This window comes from Narcine bancroftii, chromosome 13, assembly GCF_036971445.1.
Source record: "Narcine bancroftii isolate sNarBan1 chromosome 13, sNarBan1.hap1, whole genome shotgun sequence".
Lineage (NCBI taxonomy): Eukaryota > Metazoa > Chordata > Chondrichthyes > Torpediniformes > Narcinidae > Narcine > Narcine bancroftii.
This window is the reverse complement of record NC_091481.1, coordinates 59,090,628-59,110,428: the sequence shown is the minus strand read 5'-3', so window position 1 is coordinate 59,110,428 and position 19,801 is coordinate 59,090,628.

Here is a 19,801-nt window from a genome sequence, read left to right as displayed (position 1 = left end):
CTATCGGGATTTTTGTCTGAAAAGAGTGTGCAAAATCATTGTGGATCCCTTCCACACACCACCCCACCCCCCCACCCCACACAGTATCTTTCAGCTGATCCCATCGGGGAAGAAATACAGGAGTATCAGATCCAGCGCCATCAGGACGTGGAACAGCTTCTTCCACAATCCACTCGCAATCCACAATATTCCAGTCAGGCAGGAAGGCCACGTGTTTCTCCACATGTGGTGATATATAATTACACCACTAGGTCACCAGGGGTCATCCCGGTGACCTTGTATATAAGGCAGTCCAGAGCTACAGTCTAGCCTTCCAGGTTTGTCTTGCAGAGAGACAAGGCCTCTTAGAGTACATATTAGTTTATTACAGCTGTCTTATACTCACATTGCTGGTGTGGTTATTGTCAGTACAATTTAATAAACTAGCCTTCGTCTTGCAGAGAGACTTCTTAGTGTACATATTAGTTTATTAAATTGTACTGACGATAACCACACCTGCAATGTGAGTATAAGTCAGCTGTAATAAACTAATATGTACTCTAAGAGGCCTTGTCTCTCTGCAAGACAAACCTGGAAGGCTAGACTGTAGCTCTGGACTGTTATATACAAGGTCACCGGGATGACCCCTGGTGACATAGTGGTGTAAATACATATCACCACACCACAATCCACATATAACAGTCAAACAGTGTACTTTATATAGCAAGGATGAAGATACAGCTAACGTTTTGGGCTCTCTTCCCGACCATTTTGTTTGAACACCTGCTGACAGTTTTCTGTACCTTGATTATGTATCTTTACCATTGCTATATAAAATATACTGTTTGACCTGCTGAGTTTCTCCAGCATTGCATTTTACTTCCACCACAGTGTCTGCCAACTATAGTGTTTTACCTTTGTACTGTTGAGTTTTCATCTTCAGGTTTCTGTACCTCTAGAGTGTGGATTGTGGAGGGTCATGTGACCACTCCATCTGGAACCTGGTCGAAATGCGGACTGCAGAGAGTCACGTCACCTCTCCGTCTGGAACCTAGTCGGAGGTCACCTCACTTGCCATTCAAGGGTGAGATTTGCCCACATTTGAGGCTGAGGTACAAATGGCCCTTACAGGTGATGTGTGATCAGTCCCCCAGGTGCCATTGGTCCTCGCAGGTCACGTGGACAGGCCCTGCATTGAAAAAGCCTAGCACATGGAGTCTCTCACTCTCTCTCTCTCTTTTGTTGCTGCCTTGAGATCATCCCCAGTCCAGGCTGCCAGCCACGGGCGGGCACTGGAGGGCCGACTGCAATGGGGTCATCTCAGATCCTGAGCCTTGTTTGTTCATTTTATATACTTGTTAGCTGTGATTAATTTATTGTTCATTAGTGAGTTGTGCCTCTGGACATTGTGTGTTTAACCCCTGCATTCCCAATCGGGAGTTGAGAATGTTTAGTAGCGATTTAGTTGCACCTGATGTGTATTATTCCAGGTAAGTGTTGTGGTGACACACCACTAGCCGACTGCAGGGAGCGATCTCTGTACCTGCAGGATGGACTACACCTGGCCGGCTGTCAATCACCCGACCGGGATATAGACCTGAGCTGGCCTCTCCCGAGACTCGGGAGCTACCGTCACAGCCACGACTGTAGCAGAGATCTTTAGCCAAATAAAGCCTGTTGTCCAGTCATCAAGTTTGTGCCTGCTCACTGCTGCAGTCCATCACAAGTGCGTATGAGTGTGTGCCCTTTTGTGAGTTCCTCTTTGTGTAAATAAGACCACTGTTTGTTGAAAACACGTGTCCAGCCTTGATTTGCTTTGAAGTGAGAAGTGGGTTGTGAGGCTCCTTGATAATAGAGGCTGCTTTCCTTAATGGAAAGACTAATGCCTATGATGGATCTCTCTGCAGCCTCTTCCTGTTCCCTGGTACTGCCGACCCAGGAGGAAAGGTGCTGGCTGTCCCATCATAATCCTAAAAAAAAAATCAAACATGGTCGAGCAGAAGTCTCGCGAACTGTCATGGGATGTCATGACGGGGCGCACATGGTCCAGTGTTTTAACGCACGACTCGAGTAAATGAGTTCTGATTTACCTGCTACTGCGTGTGTCGTCATTTCGCATTCATCAGCCACCACCACATTTTCAGAGGCTACCTGGCAAAAAAAAAATGTCACCCTGCGATTCTTTTTTTCCTGCGGGCCTGGTGTAAACTGTACTCAATAAGGGAGAGAAATGTAAACAAACTGACTGTACAAATACAGAAAAAGTGAATATTCAGTAATGTGCAAAGTACGAGTCCTTAAGCGAGGCCCCAATTGAGTCTGTGATGAGGAGTCTGATGGTGGAATGGGGAGCAGGTGCTCCTGAACCTGGTGGAGAGTCAGCAGAACCTGATAGGATGTAGACTGTGGATTCTGCTGGAAAGTGCCCTGGCAGCCGCGTCGCAGCCTTCTCTGGGGGGGCACCAATGCCCCAAAGCGCAAAGTCCTGAAAAACGCAGTGACCCCAGTGCAGTACACCACGGACACCACAAGGTCAGTGTTTAGCAGTTAGCGCAGAGTTGTTACAGCGATAGCAACCTGGATTCGAATCCGGTGCAGCCCGTAAGGGGTTTGTACTTCCTCCCCGTGTCTGCGTGAGTTTCCTCCGGGTGCTCTCGTTTCCTCCAACCCTTCAAAACGTGCCGAGGTTGTAGGTTAATTGGGATATTTTGGGCGGCACGGAATCGAGGGACAAAAGGGCCCATTACTGTACAGTATGCCTAAATTTTAAGATATTTAAAAATTTAAAATTTTAAATCACAGGCAAAACTCTCCTTGCCATTGAGAAAATCTACATTGTGCTGCGGTCAGAAAGCAACATTGAAAGTTCAGATTTATCGTCAGAGGGCATACATGAAATCACATACAGACCCGAGTTTCTTTTTCCTGCGGGTGAGGCAGAATTACCATTTATTGGTCATGCAAAAAAAAACTGTACATAATGTACACAAGTAGAGAAATGAAGCAAGGTAACCAAACTGACTGCAATGCAGAGAGAAAAAAAAAAATCAATAAAGTGCAAAAGTCTTAAACGAGTCCCTGATTGAGTTTGTCGTGGAGGAGTCTGATGGCGGAGGGGGAGCAGCTGTTCCTGAACCCAGTGGGGTGAGTCTTGTGACTCCTGATGGCAGCAGCGAGAACAGAGTGTGTGAGCTGGGTGGCGTGGATCCTTGAGGATTCTCCCCACATTCCCATCAACTATCCTACGGGTGCTGCCCCTTGCCTACACACCAGGGAGCAGTTAATTAACCTGCCAACTGTGCGCATCTTTGGGATTATCGAAGAAACCAGAGTAACCGGAGAAAATCTGTGGTGGTCACTGGGAAAATGAACACACACCTCACAGAGACCACCAGAGGTCAGGATTGAACCTGTGTTGCCTGTGAGGCATCACCCCTAATAGCTGCATCACCTTGCGGCACCTTCACTGCTAACTATCCATCCCTTTCAACTCTGACTGATTTTCCCAGTTAATTCACACTTTGCTTTAGAAGAGTCTTTCAACGCTTGCTTTGAAAAGCATGCAATTCTGAATCACTAATATTGAGGACTGCATTACATCATTGTCACAGTTCATGTATCTTCATTAAACCCTTTTAAATAATAAATCTCTCCCACAGCTATTTTTCTCTGCTAAATAAAGAAGCATAAATGAAAGGAGGGTCATTTTTTATTGGAGTTAATGACCCGCTCTTGGACCAGAGAGAGAGAAAGAGAGAGGAAGAGGAGAAGAAGGAGAGAGAGAGAGAGAGAGAGAGAGAGAGAAAGAGGGAGAGAGGGGGGAGAGGGAGAGAGAGAAAGTGAGAGAGGAGACAGAGAGAGAGAAAGAGATAGGGAGGAGACAGAATGAGAGAGAGAGGAGAGAAAGAGATAGGGAGGAGACAGACAGAGAGAGAGAAAAAGGGTGAGAGAAGGGAGAGAGATGCAGACAAAAAAGAAAAATGAGAATGAAAGAGAGAAGGGGAGACTGAGAAACAGAAGAGAACAAGAGAAGGGTAAGATGCAGAGATGGAGCGAAAGAGAGAATGAGTGGGAGAGAGAATTTTTTTGAGGGGTATGTGAGTGTGTGTGTGTGTGTGTGTGTGTGTGTGTGTGTGTATGTGTGTGTGTGTGTGTGTGTGTGTGTGTGTGTGTGTGTGAGAGAGAGAGAGAGAGAGAGAGAAAGGGTCTATTTTGGTAAAATGAAGCTATATAACCTTAAAAATTTGAAGTACTGACTGATGCACCATCAGTAACTCCAAAAGACTAGAAGTTATGTTTAATTGATCGGCTTTTATTAGCTATAGAATGGACGACTGTCCTAAACTGGAGAGGGGCTGTGGAACAGTCACCTTTATTCAAGGGTCTGTGGGAGGGGCCATGGGAACAGTCGGCCAATGGGAGTTCAATATCCTGACAGTGCTTTACCACCCTAGCACACAGACATCTCTGTGAAGGGAAGGTTGTGGTTACATGGATGAATTCAAACAATCCATAGATGAAGGACCGTTTCCATAAACAGAACACTAATGAATAAAATGCACTTTGCAGCAAACGTAAAGTTGTTGACAACATGATCATCATAGGAAAGGTCCACCATTTATTTTCGGGGAATTTCAGAATGAAGCTTTAGTATTACGCATGGAAAGAGAGGCAAACAGCACTCTGGTATCTGAGAGGAATCGATGTGGGTTGGAACCTAGCCACTCTGTTGATCCCTTAAGAGAAGGTCATGACCATGTTCATTTGCAATATACTTCAGGACTTTCATCCCAATAAACATCTAAGTTTCTTCGTGGAGAGCAGTCTGACAGATCCCATCACTAGCCGATATGGAGGTGCCAAAGCTCAGGGCAAGAAATAACTACAGAGAGCTGTGAACTCGGCCAGCGCCATCACAGGCATTGATCTCCACTCCTTCGAGGACATCTACATGAGGTAGTGTGTTAAGAAAGCAGCCTGTATCCTCAAGGACCCCGCCACCACCCAGGCCATGCCCTCTTCACACAGCTACCATCAGGAAGGATGTACAGGAGCCTGAAGACGAGCCCTCAACAGCACAGAAACAGCTTCTTCCCCTCTGCCAACAGATTTCTGAATGGACAATGAACTCATTCTCTCTTATTTTGGTACTGATTTATTTATTAATGTAATTTTATCATAATATTTGCATGCAAAACAACCAATCTTGTGACACATTCATGACAGTAAAATCTGATTCTGATTCTGGAATCTGGTCTCACTGCCCAACACGATATCATGGTTTAATTTGCAATTGAGTGCTGTAATTGTTCAGAGTGAGGGCAAGTAAAACGAGCCACTCTTTCTTTTGCATATTATAGTTTTTCAAATTTAGACTCAAACAGTTTACAACGTTATCATTATCAGTAATTACAGATCTATACCGACTGCAAATTATCCTTATCCAATCTATACAGGTTTTCCTATTGAGTCCAAGCCTAACATCCCTCCCTCCCTCTCCCTTCCCCTGACCCTATTCCCTCGACATCCAACATTTGAGACACAACCAATCAAAGAAAAACACTTAAGACATTAAAAACCTTTACAACAAGGGAGTAAATCATATCGGGGAGTTATAGGTCTGACATGGCAGGCTATGATCGGGCCAATTTTTTTCTTTTTCCCTGACTTTTCCTGGCTGGAGTGGGACAGACCCCTCGTTCCTCCCCCCTCCCCACCCCCATCAGCCCCACCCCCAGAATTGGGGAGGAATTGGAGCAGTCTGGGCCACGAGGCAAAATTGTCCTCTTCATAACCGTGCTCCCACGTGGCTCAGGTACGGTTGCCAAACTTTTTGGAAAGCGTCGCACCTTCCCCATTAGGTTATAGGTGATTTTCTCTAGGGGAACACAGGCTTGCATCTCCTTGCTCCACTGCACAGTGCTCAGACAAGAGGCTGACCTCCAGGTAACCGCTGGCCACCGCCAATACGATCATACAAATTGAATTTGGAATTTGGACAGCTTCCTTTTAAGCCTTATGTCCATTATGTTACCCAACAGGAACAGCTCTAGGTCCTGTGGGAATTCCATACCTATGATTTCCCCTAGGATTTCACCTAGTTCCACCCAGAAGGGTCTCACCTTGGTACGTGTTCCAGGTCAGGTGCGCAAAGGTTCCTGTCTCAATGACGCATCTAAAACATTGATCTGATAATTCTGGCTTAGATCTATTAATCTTTTGCGGCGTCAGGAACTGCTGGTGCAAAGAATTGTATTGCACCAGCCTGTACTGCGTATTGATGACTGCAGTCATGCCGGTTGGACACAGGTCGGGCCAGCACCGCACATCAATCGTTATTCCTAAGATCGACTCCCACCTCTGCCTTGACTTATGGAGGCCTCGTTTAGGTCCTTCCGCTTAGAGTAGAAAATACATTTGCCGAAATAAATTTCCGTGTGATTCCCCCTTCGAATTATAGTTTCTATGGCACTGTACTTTGGTAGGGCCATGGTTGGACCTAATTTGTCCTGTAGAAAAGATCTTATCTGAAAGTAGCAGTGGAATGTCCTATTTGATTCATCACACCTGCCTGAGCTGTTCAAATGACATTAACTGCCCGTAACAGTTCTCGATGCACCTGATGCCATTTTGATGCCAGGTGTTACCTACAGTCAAAGATATTAGTCGATTTGGAGTTGGGGGCATTTTTGGGGACATCCCCAGTTTTATTCCTAAATATTGATTAATGTTGTTCCAAATATGAATACTTTGTTTTAATATGGACTCTATTTTTCCAGATAACAATTTGGCATCCCATTTATAAATAAAGTCCTCCGCCACCCTCTCTCCCAAGTGAAGACCAATTTGTGACCAGGATGGTATCTCTCCCTCCCCCCAATGAGTTCTCCCCATCACTTCTTACCTCTGTCACTTTTCTCTTAGTATCTACCTATTACCCCTTCCCTGTTAGCTTGTGCTACTCCCCCTTTCCTTTCCTCCCGCCTTCCCCCACCTCTTTATCTGGGCATCTGCCGGATTTTCATCATTTCTGTAACGTTGACTGCCTTTTGCCTTCTTCAGACACCATGTGACCTGCTGAGTTTCTCCAGTACTTTTGTACTCCCAGCATCTTCTGATCTTCCTGTTCACGAACAAAACAGCATATGACATTCCAGGAAAAGCACGATGCTGGAAAATCTCATCTTCACAAAGATGAAGCTAATGTACATATCCAACACTTCGTGCTTGAGTCCTTAACATTGCTGATGTATCTTTATCTCTGCTCTATAACAACAAGGTCAGGTCAGATACAGCAATGAGCTCTCTGAACCCTTCTCCATTAACAATGGCGTGAAGCAAGGCTGCGTTCTCGCACCAACCCTCTTTTCAATCTTCTTCAGCATGATGCTGAACCAAGCCATGAAAGACCTCAACAATGAAGACGCTGTTTACATCCGGTACCGCACGGATGGCAGTCTCTTCAATCTGAGGCGCCTGCAAGCTCACACCAAGACACAAGAGAAACTTGTCCGTGAACTACTCTTTACAGACGATGCCGCTTTAGTTGCCCATTCAGAGCCAGCTCTTCAGCGCTTGACATCCTGTTTTGCGGAAACTGCCAAAATGTTTGGCCTGGAAGTCAGCCTGAAGAAAACTGAGGTCCTCCATCAGCCAGCTCCCCACCATGACTACCATCCCCCCCCACATCTCCATCGGGCACACAAAACTCAAAACAGTCAACCAGTTTACCTATCTCGGCTGCACCATTTCATCAGATGCAAGGATCGACAATGAGATAGACAACAGACTCGCCAAGGCAAATAGCGCCTTTGGAAGACTACACAAAAGAGTCTGGAAAAACAACCAACTGAAAAACCTCACAAAGATAAGCGTATACAGAGCCGTTGTCATACCCACACTCCTGTTCGGCTCCGAATCATGGGTCCTCTACCGGCATCACCTACGGCTCCTAGAACGCTTCCACCAGCGTTGTCTCCGCTCCATCCTCAACATCCATTGGAGCGCTTTCATCCCTAATGTCGAAGTACTCGAGATGGCAGAGGTCGACAGCATCGAGTCCACGCTGCTGAAGATCCAGCTGCGCTGGGTGGGTCACGTCTCCAGAATGGAGGACCATCGCCTTCCCAAGATCGTGTTATATGGCGAGCTCTCCACTGGCCACCGTGCCAGAGGTGCACCAAAGAAGAGGTACAAGGACTGCCTAAAGAAATCTCTTGGTGCCTGCCACATTGACCACCGCCAGTGGGCTGATATCGCCTCAAACCGTGCATCTTGGCGCCTCACAGTTCGGTGGGCAGCAACCTCCTTTGAAGAAGACCGCAGAGCCCACCTCACTGACAAAAGACAAAGGAGGAAAAACCCAACACCCAACCCCAACCAACCAATATTCCCCTGCAACCACTGCAACCGTGTCTGCCTGTCCCGCATCGGACTTGTCAGTCACAAACGAGCCTGCAGCTGACGTGGACTTTTACCCCCTCCATAAATCTTCGTCCGCGAAGCCAAGCCAAAGATAAAGGATACTGTTTGACCTGTTGAGTTTCTCCAGCATTTTGTGTTTTTATTTTTTTTAATTTAAGTTTAGACAAACAGCACAGTAACAGGCCCTGTAGGCCCACGAGCCCGTGCTGTTCAATTTACACCAAATTGACCTACAACCCCTGGTATATATCTAATGGTGGGAGGAAACTGGAGCCCCCGGGGAGAACATACAAACTCCTTACAGACAGCGCAGGATCCGATCGCTGGTGCTGTGACACCGTGGCGCTAGCCGTTAGGCCAACCATGCTGCCCTTCAGTCACGGTGTCACACTTTCGACTTGTGGTCTCGCCTGGACTTTGCATGACTGGAGTTAGTTCTGTCCTTGAAACCTAATTTTTCCACCAAATTTCATTTTTTTAAACAAATTTCTTAGTCTCACCCTATCAAAGATATCCCCTTTTGTCCTAATCATCTCACCCCACCCCCATTCTTTTGTTGCTTTCGCAGTTCTGACAAAGGGGAACTTTGGTTCTTCTTCCCCTACTGCTTCCTGATCTGCTGAGTGTTCCCACCATTTTTTATTTTATTTCGGATTTCCATTACCTGTTTCCCTAAATGGGACTGAGATGGAGATGGTGACTTCAGGAGGGGGCTGGGGGGGGGGGGTGGTTAACACCGCCTCGAACATATTGGGGTCAAGTCTCCTGTTATTACCTTGCAAAACCACAACAAAAAAATATACAATAAAACCCCTGCTATCTGGAATTCAAGCAACAGGCAAAAAAAAATTGAGGAAAATAAATAGGTAAAAAATATGGTTCACCAATCACACCACATGCAGTCTCAACAGCTGGGTGATTGGGAATAAATTTGCAGTAGCGTCATCCAATGCACCTACGACATGCCAGAACTTTGTGTCCTCCTCCGTTATGCCCTGAAGACGAAACTGGGTTTCAGCCTGAATAAGCCAAACCCAAGGTTGACGGGTCCAGAAAGGAGGCGTGAAGTCTCGCTGCATTAACTGCCACCATGGCGGCATCCATTATGACTGTGGACTCAGACTCCGGCTGAATCTTGCAGTCGGAGTCACCAATTGTAGCAGCTACTACAGTAGAGCTACTGAAGTAATACAAACACATACACCATAGTTGTCAACCCAAGACTGACTTTATTCAGGTTTTACTATGTTCTTTTATACCCCGCATGTCCCGGGCTCCATGGGACAAGGCGGGACGTTGCTACTGGAATCTTTCGATCCTCGGGACCGGCAGGGTTAAATTGATCCTTGTGAGTGTCCTGTGCCTTCCGGCAGGATTCTTAGCCAGACAACGCGTCGTTCTCCAGCACGCAGTACTGCTCTGTTAGGTGAGTATTCACCTGTTTATTTATTTGTTCTGCGGCCTGCAGAACCATGCCGGCGACGGTTTGCGACACCATGCAGCACGCTCGCTCGGCCCGCTACACGGCCGCCTCAATCATTCACTTTTCCGATCCATTGGTTTTAATGAAATCAGGTAAAGAGACTAAATTACAGAACCATAGAACATTACACCGCAGAAACAGGCCCTTCGGCCCTTTTTTCTGTGCCTAACTCTTATTCTACCTTAGTTCCATTGACCTGCACCCCAATTATATCCCTCCCATCCATGCACCTGTCCAAATTCTTCTTAAAAGTTAAAATTGAGCCCACATTCACCATCTCAGCTGGCAGCTCGTTCCACACTCCTTCCACCCTTCTGTGTGAAGAAGTTTCCCCTAATGTTCCTTTTAAACCCTTAACCCATGTGCCCTAGTTTGTATCTCACCTACCCTTAATGGAAAAAACTTACATTTACTCTGTCTACCCTCTCCTAATTTTAAATACCTCTATCAAATCTCCCCTCATTCTTCTATGCTCCAGGGAATAAACTCCTAACTGTTTAGCCTTGCCCAGTAACTCAATTCTTGAAGTCCAGGCAACACCCTAGTAAATCTTCCCTGCACTCTTTCAAACTTATTGATTTCTTTCCTGGGGTTAGGTGACCAAAACTGCACACAATACTTCAGATTTGGCCTCACCAATGATACATACAACTTTACCATAACATCCCAACTCCTATCCTCAATACTTTGATTTACGAAGGCAAATATGCCAAAAGGTCTCTTATCCACCTGTGACACCAGTTTCACAGGAATTATGTATCTATATTCCCAGATCCCTCTGTTCTACCGCACTCCTTGGTGCCCGACCATTCACCGTGTATGTCCTTTCTTGGTTTGTCCTTCCAAAACGCAACACCTCCCACTTGTCTCCATTAAATTCCCTTTGCCATTGTTTTTCCAGCTGGTCCAGATCCCTTCTGCAAGCTTTGAAAACCTTCCTCGCTGTCCACAATGCCTCCAATCTCAGGGTCATTTGTCTAATGTTGACATTTTTTTTTAAATGGGGAAAGAAGAGTGGGAGGAGGAGGGTAAGCACATGAAAGGAGAGGAGAAAAAGAGAGAAGGGAGGGAAAAAAGGGGGTGAGCACATATTCCAGCAAGCAGGTATCCTGTCAGATTATCCTTGCCAGCAGTGCTGCCCTCAGAACAAGGGATTATCGAGAGCTGATGTCATGGTGTGCTTTGAGAATGAAACCCAAAGGACAGGATGATGAGTCTTTCTTGGGAGCTGAGCTGGTGATGTGTTACAGCTGCACTCTTCAAGTGCACAGGAACTTGACTGATGATGGTGTAATGATATGAGCAGCTGAGTAGCATTTCAATGAGGCACCGTCTCCGTGCTACTGCAGCGCTGCTGCACCATTTCACTGCATTGCTTCTGCCGTTAAGGGCTCTCCTGCTGCAGGCGAATGGCTGATGGATCCGATGACCCTCCCTACAGCACCCACGGAATAGGTCCAGTGCCCTCCACGAACCTGCAAGGCCCTTTCGCTCAGCCAGCCACTCAAGAGCAAGGGACGTTATTTAAAGGGTACTTCGGAAGCCAACAGGAGTATCCTGCAAGGTGTGTTGACAAACCTTCAGACTGCAGGATAGATGGTCTTGCTGGCATTTAAACATGAGCTTTCCATCGATTGGGTAGCCAGCCAATTGAAAAGCTCAGAGGAGCAGCATGTGACTGCAGTAGGGCCACTGGAGACTTGGGTCATAGGACCATAGAACATTGCAGCACAGAAGCAAGCTCTTTGGCCTATCTAGTCTGTGCCAAACTATTTTTCTGCCTGGTCCTAGTGACCTGCACCCATAGCCCTCCACACCCCACCTCATCCATATACCTGTCCAGTTTTTACTGTTAAATGTTGAAACTGAGCATGCATTCAGCTGGCAGGTTGTTCCACACTCTCACCACTCTCTGTGTGAAGAAGTTCCTCGCTGATGTTCCCCCTAAACTTTTTCCCTTTCTCCCTTAACATTCTAGTTTGCATCTCACCCATCCTCTGTGGAAAAAAGTCGACCAATATTTACTCTGTCTGTATCCTTCATAATTTTAAATACCTCTATCAAATCTCCCTTCATTCTTCTACGCTCCAGGGAATAAAGTCCTAACCTGTAACCAGAAACAGAATCAAAATTTATTGCCATGCACAAGTCATGAAATTTGGTGTTTTGTGGCAGGGTCACAGTGCAAGCATTCATACTATAACCATCTTACAACATTACTATAAAAATATTAAAATAATAGGGCACAAAAAGTAAGGCAGTGTCTTTGGTTCATTGATCTTTCAGGAATCTGATGGCAGCGGGAAGAAGCTGTCCTTGTGCCACTGAGTGCTCGTCTTTAGGCTCCTGTACCTTTTTATCCAATGGTAGCAGAGTGAAGACAGCATGATGGTGGGAGGTCTTTGAGGATCGAGGCTGCTTTTTTAAGACACCGCCTCATGTAGATGTCCTCGATGGAGTGAAGTCTGGTGCCTGTGATGTCACAGGCCGAGTTAACAACCTTCTGGAGTTTATTCTTGTCCTGAGAGTTGGCGCCTCTGTACCAGGCAGTGATGCAACCAACCAGAATGCTCTCCACGGTCCACCTGTAGTAATTTATGAGAGTCTTCGGTGACGTACCGAATCTCCTCAGACACCTCACAAATGATAGCCACTGGCATGCCTTCTTTGTGATTGCGTCAACGTGGAGGCTCCAGGACAGATCCTCGGAGGTCTCAAGTTTTTGACCCTCTCCACTGCTGAGCCCTCGATGAGGCCTGAGTCATGTTCCCCTGGCTTCCTCCTGAACCCCTCCCTGGTTTTGCTGACTTTGAGCGCAAGGTTGTTGTCATGTCACCACTCAATGAGCCAATCTATCTCCCTCCTGGACGCTTCCTCATTGCCGTTTGCGATTCTGCCGACAACTGTGGTGTCATCGGCAACTTGTAGATGGCATTGGAATTGTGCCTGGCCATGCAGTCGTTGGTTTACCATGTGATCGGTTATAACCATGCCTACTCATCAAAAGCTGGATTTGAAATCACCTAAAAGGAGAGGAATAAAATGTACTGAAAATGTTTCTACGAATTCATTTCTTTTCCTTCGATTGTTTTATTGTGCTTTGCCCTGGAATCCCCGGATGGTTTGGACTGCGGAGGCTGCGGAATGCTGGAGGCGAAACCATGGACACTCTCTTTTGGTTCTCTTCCTCTGATTGTGGGGAGACGCTTCAGGCAATTTCTTCTGACGGCTGATCATCTGCCTTCCAGCCGACAAAAACAAATTCTGTGTAATATTGCATTTGTCATTATTATGTGGCAAGAAATTGAATCTTGAATCCTGAATCACTGCACTGCACACAATCTGCACCTCATTCAAAATTTTGCTGGATGTATTACTGTATTCCCCAGATTCCATTCCCCTCCTCGCGCCCCCCTACTCCGTGTGTTCACGGACACCCTGTGGTTCAGCATTCACCACCCCCTCGTTGGCAGATCCTTCTCCACACTGCATGCCCCCTTTTGCTCAGCCTTCCGACATCCGGGGTGGGGGGGAGGCATCCGCGGGATGTGGGGACTTCATTAAGGACAGTTCCCTTCTGAGTCCATAAGCTTGCTTTGTCTTTTAGCCTTACTTGGTCACCAGTGTAGAGTTCCGGTAGATTTTTTGTTCTTCTGTCAAAGTAATACTTTTGCTTTTCTTTCTGTGGTTCTTTGAACTTCCTCACTTTCTCCCCCTCTTTTGTTTTTAGGAGATTCTCCTGAATGGGTAGGTTTGATCTTGGCCTACGTTCCATAAGGAGTTGTGCTGGTAACATACCACACTCGAGCGGCGTTATGCGGTATACTGGCATGCTCTGGTAAAAGTCCGTTCCACTGACTTTTGCCATGTTCATCAGTCTTTTCACTAGACCATTGGACTGTAGAAAATGAGGACATGACATGGTGTGTACAAAGTCCCACTCTTTGGCAAACTGTCGGAACTTTAAATTTCAAAACTGGGGTCCATTGTCTGTGAAGACCTCGCTTGTCACACCATGTCTGAGAATATGGCTTTCATACCTGTTATTACAGCATCTGCAGTGGTGGTGTTCAGTTTCCACACCTCTGGATACAGGGAGTAATAGTCTGTGACTACAAGATAGTCCTTCCCTTGACATTCGAATAGGTCAGTGTCTACCTTCTGGTGAGGTCTATATGGTGCTGGGTGTGGCTTTAGTGGTTCTGCAGGACTGCTTGCTTGATATTTCCGTCATATTCTACAGTTTGACACTTCATTTGTTATATCATTGTTGATTCTTGGCCAGTACATCACCACTCTTGCTCTTTCCTTACACTTTTTGATTCCGAGATGGCCTCCATGGATCCTTTTTAGCATCTTTTCTCAGACTCTTTGGGATAAGGATTTTGCTGCCTTTGTAGATGATGTCTTCAACCACTGGTAGTACTGCCCTGCAGTTCCAGTACTTTGAAACATCAGGTGAGCAATCCCACTTCAGGTTGGGCCATCCATCCAAGATATTTTTTCATCGTTGTTTGTCTCTGAATTTATGAGCTCCATTTTTGCATCTGATATGGGCAGTGCACTTGTGATCATGTCCACGAAGGCATTCACGTCTTCATCCATTTTGGTGTTTGCAAGCTCTCTCGTGTCAACAGGTCTAGGCCAGTGGTAAAGTTCTGTGAAGGTTGATGGGAATGTGGGGAGAATAAATGACTGGGAAAATTAACAGAGCCAACTCGATGGGCTGCAAGGGATGCCTCAAAAATCTAAAGAAGATATAGATATCTTCAGCTCATTCCAGATGCCCATAACACCATAAAGAACATAAAACGATAACACAGGACAATGCAGATTTTGCTTCATGAACACTGTTGGGTGTATTTTATGGATTTTGGGCTGCTGATCTCGAAAATTACCTTAAAATGTTCCTATCACGTGCCCTTTTCCGATGTAGCCAATTTTTGTGATTTCCGACAATACTTTAATAAGACTACTAGTACATGGCTCACAAAGCCAGCTGTTTCAGTCCAAGCATGGTGGGGCGTGCAGGGCTGGATAAGCTTAGTCAGGATAGATGCAGGCAGGCCATAAAACCAGCTCACGTACACAGATGCTGTGCATTACATTTGATATAGATTGAACACACGTTGATGCACATGTTCTTCGGCCAGTAGCATAGTGAGTGAGGAAGATTCAGTCCAGCAGAAATGTCTCGTCGATGTTGTAGTTCTGTTACATTTGCAGAGGGTGTACGCTTAAGGCTCAATGACACAGCATGACTGCACTTATTAAGAAAGCCAATGAGCTCTACTTCGGTTGTAAAATTGGTGACCAAGACAAACCCTGGACTCCTCACATCTGTTGTGCAACTTGTGCAGTCCACCCGAGAGCTTGGTGTCATAGTCATTATACAATTAAACATGTAAATTCAATAAAAGTTAATTTAGTGTTTCTCCAACTTCCCACATGACACAACAAATCTGAAATTTTCTTTGTTCTCCATCACAATCCACAATTTTTTTTTAAGGAAGCAAACCTTTTGAAAAAATTTGTTGTCCAGTCCAATTTTAACTCTGCATATTGAATTCCAGTCCAGGTTTATTGTCCTGAGTACAGTGGGAAAGTTCGTTTTGCATGTTAATCCAGCTACTCAACCCATATCATATTTCAGCAATAAAACCAGTATACAGAATGCAGTCCAAGGAATAAAGTCCTGGCCTGCTCAACCTTCTACACCCCTCCCCCCCACAACCCCGAGTCCTGGCCACATCCTCAAAAATCTTCTCTGCGGCCTCTCCAGCTCGAACGATGCTTCCCACAGCACGGTGACCAAAGCTGAGTGCAGAACTCCAAATGGGGCCTCGCAAATACCTTCTGCAACAGCTGCAAAGTGGCACCAGAGGGTTTGTGCCAATTATCAGCAGGGGCTCTTATTTGGTGTTGGTTCTGGATCACGGAACATGGAGTGTTACAGCACGGTGTGGGCCCATCAGACCATAATACTACATCGGCCTAATCCACCACCAATCTAATTCTTCCCAACCTTACAGCACATTACCCTGTGTCGAAGAGCCTTCTGAATCTTTCTGTTGGACCAGCCACCACCAACTCCAGCAATAGATTCCAGGCACCCACCACTCTCCATGTATAAACCTTACCTCTGGCGTCTCCCCTAAACTCTTCTCCACTCACGTTAGACAAGGACATTACGGCCTTTGGAAAATGGTTAAAGTTAAGTTGTTATTTTTATTGTACAATTAGAAACATAGAAAAATAGGTGCAGGGGTAGGCAATTTGGCCCTTCAAGCCTACATCACCATTCAATATGATCATGGCTGTTCAGTACCCGGTTCATGCCTTCTCCCCCAACCCCCTGATCCCCTTAGCCACAAGGGCCAAATCTAACCTATTCTTAAATGTTGACAAGGAACCGGCCTCAACTGTGGCAAAGAATTCCAAGGATCCACCACCCTCTGAGAGAATAAATTTTTCCTCATTTCAGTCTTAAAAAACTTCCCCCTTATCCTTAAACCGTGACCCCTGGTTCAGGTTTTTCCCAGCATTGGAAACCACCTACATGGGTCTAGTCTGTCTAAACCCTTAAGAATTTTACATGTTTCTATAAGATCCCCCCTCAATCTTCTAAATTCCGGAGAATACAAGCCTAGTCTATCCAACCTTTCTTCATCTGCAAGTCTTTCCATCCCTGGTATCAGTCTAGTGAAGTACAACTGGATGAAACAGTGTTCTTCAATGTAAAAAAACATACAAACACCTAGATAGAAATGGAACACAAGCAATTTACAGTATATAGAGTACATGTCAGAAAATAAATAAATATTATTAAATAACAGTAGAGTCTCGGAGGGTTAGTGTGAGCAGTTCCTTTGGTCGTTCAGTGTTCTCGTTGCCCCTGGGAAGAAGCTGTTCCTCAGCCTGGTGGTGCTGGCTCTGATCCTCCTGTATCTCTTCCCCTACGGGAAGATGCAGTGTGTGGGGTGGAAGGGGGTCCCTAACGATTTCGATCTTGTACACCTCTATTACATTGCCTCTTATCATCTGTCACTCCAAGCAGGAAACTGAATGGCACACAAGCTTTTCACTGCATCTCAATATGCATGAAAGTAATAACTAACCCTATTCTGATTTAATCGAAGATTATCTGGGGTAGTTAGAAATACCAATGTGACAAACGGATCTTGTCAAACGGCAGATCAGGTTCAAGGTGCTGAATACTTGCCCCAAATTCCTGAGTTCCTATTTTGATGGGGCTTGCCCCCTTCCTAACCCATATCTGACAGGTTGCATCACTGTCTGGTATGGTGGTTCCAAAGCACAGGAGAAGAAAAAAATCTGCAAAGAGTTGTGAACTCAACCAGCACTAACATGGGCGCCAGTCTCCACCAGGGTGGCCAGACGTCTGGCTTTAGGCTGCACGGTCCGGCTTTTCAGCCCTCTGTCCTCTCTCTGGCACCACCTCGAGCCGGATGTTAATTCGTCCTCCATTTGGGAATGTATCCGGGGACAAATTAAGGGGCAGAGAGAAAAGAAATAACACCCACAGCGCATGTGGCCATGTTTCTTCTCACGCGCACGAGCGGTGAAGGGTGAAGCGCACAAAGTGCCGACTGGCTCACGCGCCACAAGGGGGAGGTGTGATGACGGCGCTCTACACCCCCCCGGAGAGTTTCTGACATTGACCTTCCATTTTGGTAAGTTTGAAATGGCCACCTTTGTCTCCACTCCATCGAGGACATCGTGTTAAGAAACCAGCCTCTATCCTCAAAGACCCCCACCACCACCCAGGCCACGGCCTCTTCACTCTGCTACTATCGGGGAGCCTGAAGATGAGCACAAGGACAGCTTCTTCCCTGCTGCCATCAGATTCCTGAATGATCAATGAAGCAAAGACTTTATCTTACTTTTGCACTAATTTATTTATTTTTAAGTATAACTCTGCTGCAAAACAGTGAATTTTGTGACATATTCGTAACATTACATTGTGATTCTGATTCTGAACCCCAGCCCCTCCCAAGGGTAATAGGCCCAATCCCCTCCACCAGCCCCACACAGTCTCCGAGATCAGAGAATGTACAATATTTAATCTCTTTCTTCTTCCTCAGTAGTTAAAATTAGAAAGCTGTCGTGAAACGGATGTTGTGCTGTCAAGGTAAACTATGAGTCTAGTGCAGTCAGCAAAACAGGGCAGAGAGAGACACCTGTGAAATAACAAGAGAACCGCCCCCCCCCCCCACCCCCCAACCCTTCCTAAAAGCTGGACCTTTTAAATAGAGGAGACAGGTTTTGAAGTTCGACATTTCAGGAGTTGCCATGGTAACGCAGCATTGAGCTCAAACCAATTGGCTGGATGTTTGTCCAATGAATGTCATTCAGTTTGATTGGGGAGAAGGGAGAGGGTATGGGGGTGTCTATACAAAAGTGAGACCCTTGTCCCAAATGGGAAGTGATCATTAAACATCTGAGGCCATCATAGATGCTTCAGGTTTTGTGAAAATCCAAGATTTGAGTCAGCCCCTAGCTGACAACCCTTGCATTCATGTAGCGCCTTTCACACCATTGCAAAATGCCAGGGTGTGTGGTAGGGAGGTCAGCATCTGGTAGCCCCTTCGCCCACCCAGATCCTGATGCCGGCCCACTGACTGTGCGCAGTTTGCACGTTCTCCCTTGTGTTCATGAGGGGAGGGGGGAGGTGATTTTTTTCCAGATCAGAGGTGGCCAAACTATGTCCCCCGGGCCGATTGCAGCCCATTACCCATTTTTAAGTGGCCCATTGGAAAAAAAATTGTGGCACTTCCGCTGGTGAGGGCCCACAGAGAGAAAGGGGAGCGAAGTCTCAGCGCTCCCCTCTGGGGTCCACTACCCAGTCCGACTGTCATCAGCTCTTTACAGGCTTTAAATGTCCTATTAAAGGAGTTGACAGTGGTTGAAAACTGTTGGGCTTAATATTGTTTGGGCCGCGACTCCTTATAGATTTCCAGGTCACTCGTCTGACTGCTGCCTGTACCAGGTAATCCAGTACGACCTGTCATATGGTCGGGTGGTCGGCGACTAAACTGACTCCCCCACCGTGCTTGCCTGGTGCAGAGGGTGGCGAGACACCCTGCAGATGACAAACAAGACCTGTCAAAGGGCGGACAAACCTTCTCGTGGGGTCAACGGCCAACTGGCAAGCACATACCGTGAAGCGCGGAAAGAGTATCCCTTGCATCGAAACTTGGTCTGGCCGTTCACTGCAACAGAACCTCCCCCAGTCATCTGGGACGGGGATGTCGAGAGGGTGGATCCGGACTCGTGCAACCCCCTACTCACCTAAAATCCATTCACACACACACGCTGTTCCTTTCTGAGGGGTGGGGTATCCTTATATCAAACCCCACAAACTGACTGAAAGGAAACCATCATCATCCTTTGGGATGGATGGCCTGAAGATGTGGCCCAAACCAAGAAAGTCTGGCCACCCCTGCTCTCAATGTTCCAGTTTACTCCCAGAATCCCACCCCACTCAAACAAAAGTTAGGTCCACCCCAGGGGGAGATGATGGGACTGTGGGGTCAATTAAACGAGTTAGTATCGGTATAGTTTAAACAGTTAGCAGGGAGTGTTGGGCAGAAGGGTCTGTTTCTATGATTTGTCTCTCCAAGATACTTTGAATACCAGCTAAATATTTTTCAAGTGTGTTAACCGTATGATAAATATCAGCTAATGTACGAGCAAACTCCAACACAATCAACATGACAGTTCGTCAGGTGACACAAAGATAGGCGGAGGGGGGCAGGTAGTGGGGAGGAAGCGGAGGGGCTGCAGAGAGACATAGATAGAATCAGAGAATGGGGAAAGAAGTGGCAAATGAAATAACAATGTTGGTGGGAGTACAGTCATCCACTTTGGTGGAAGGAAAAATAGGGCAGTATT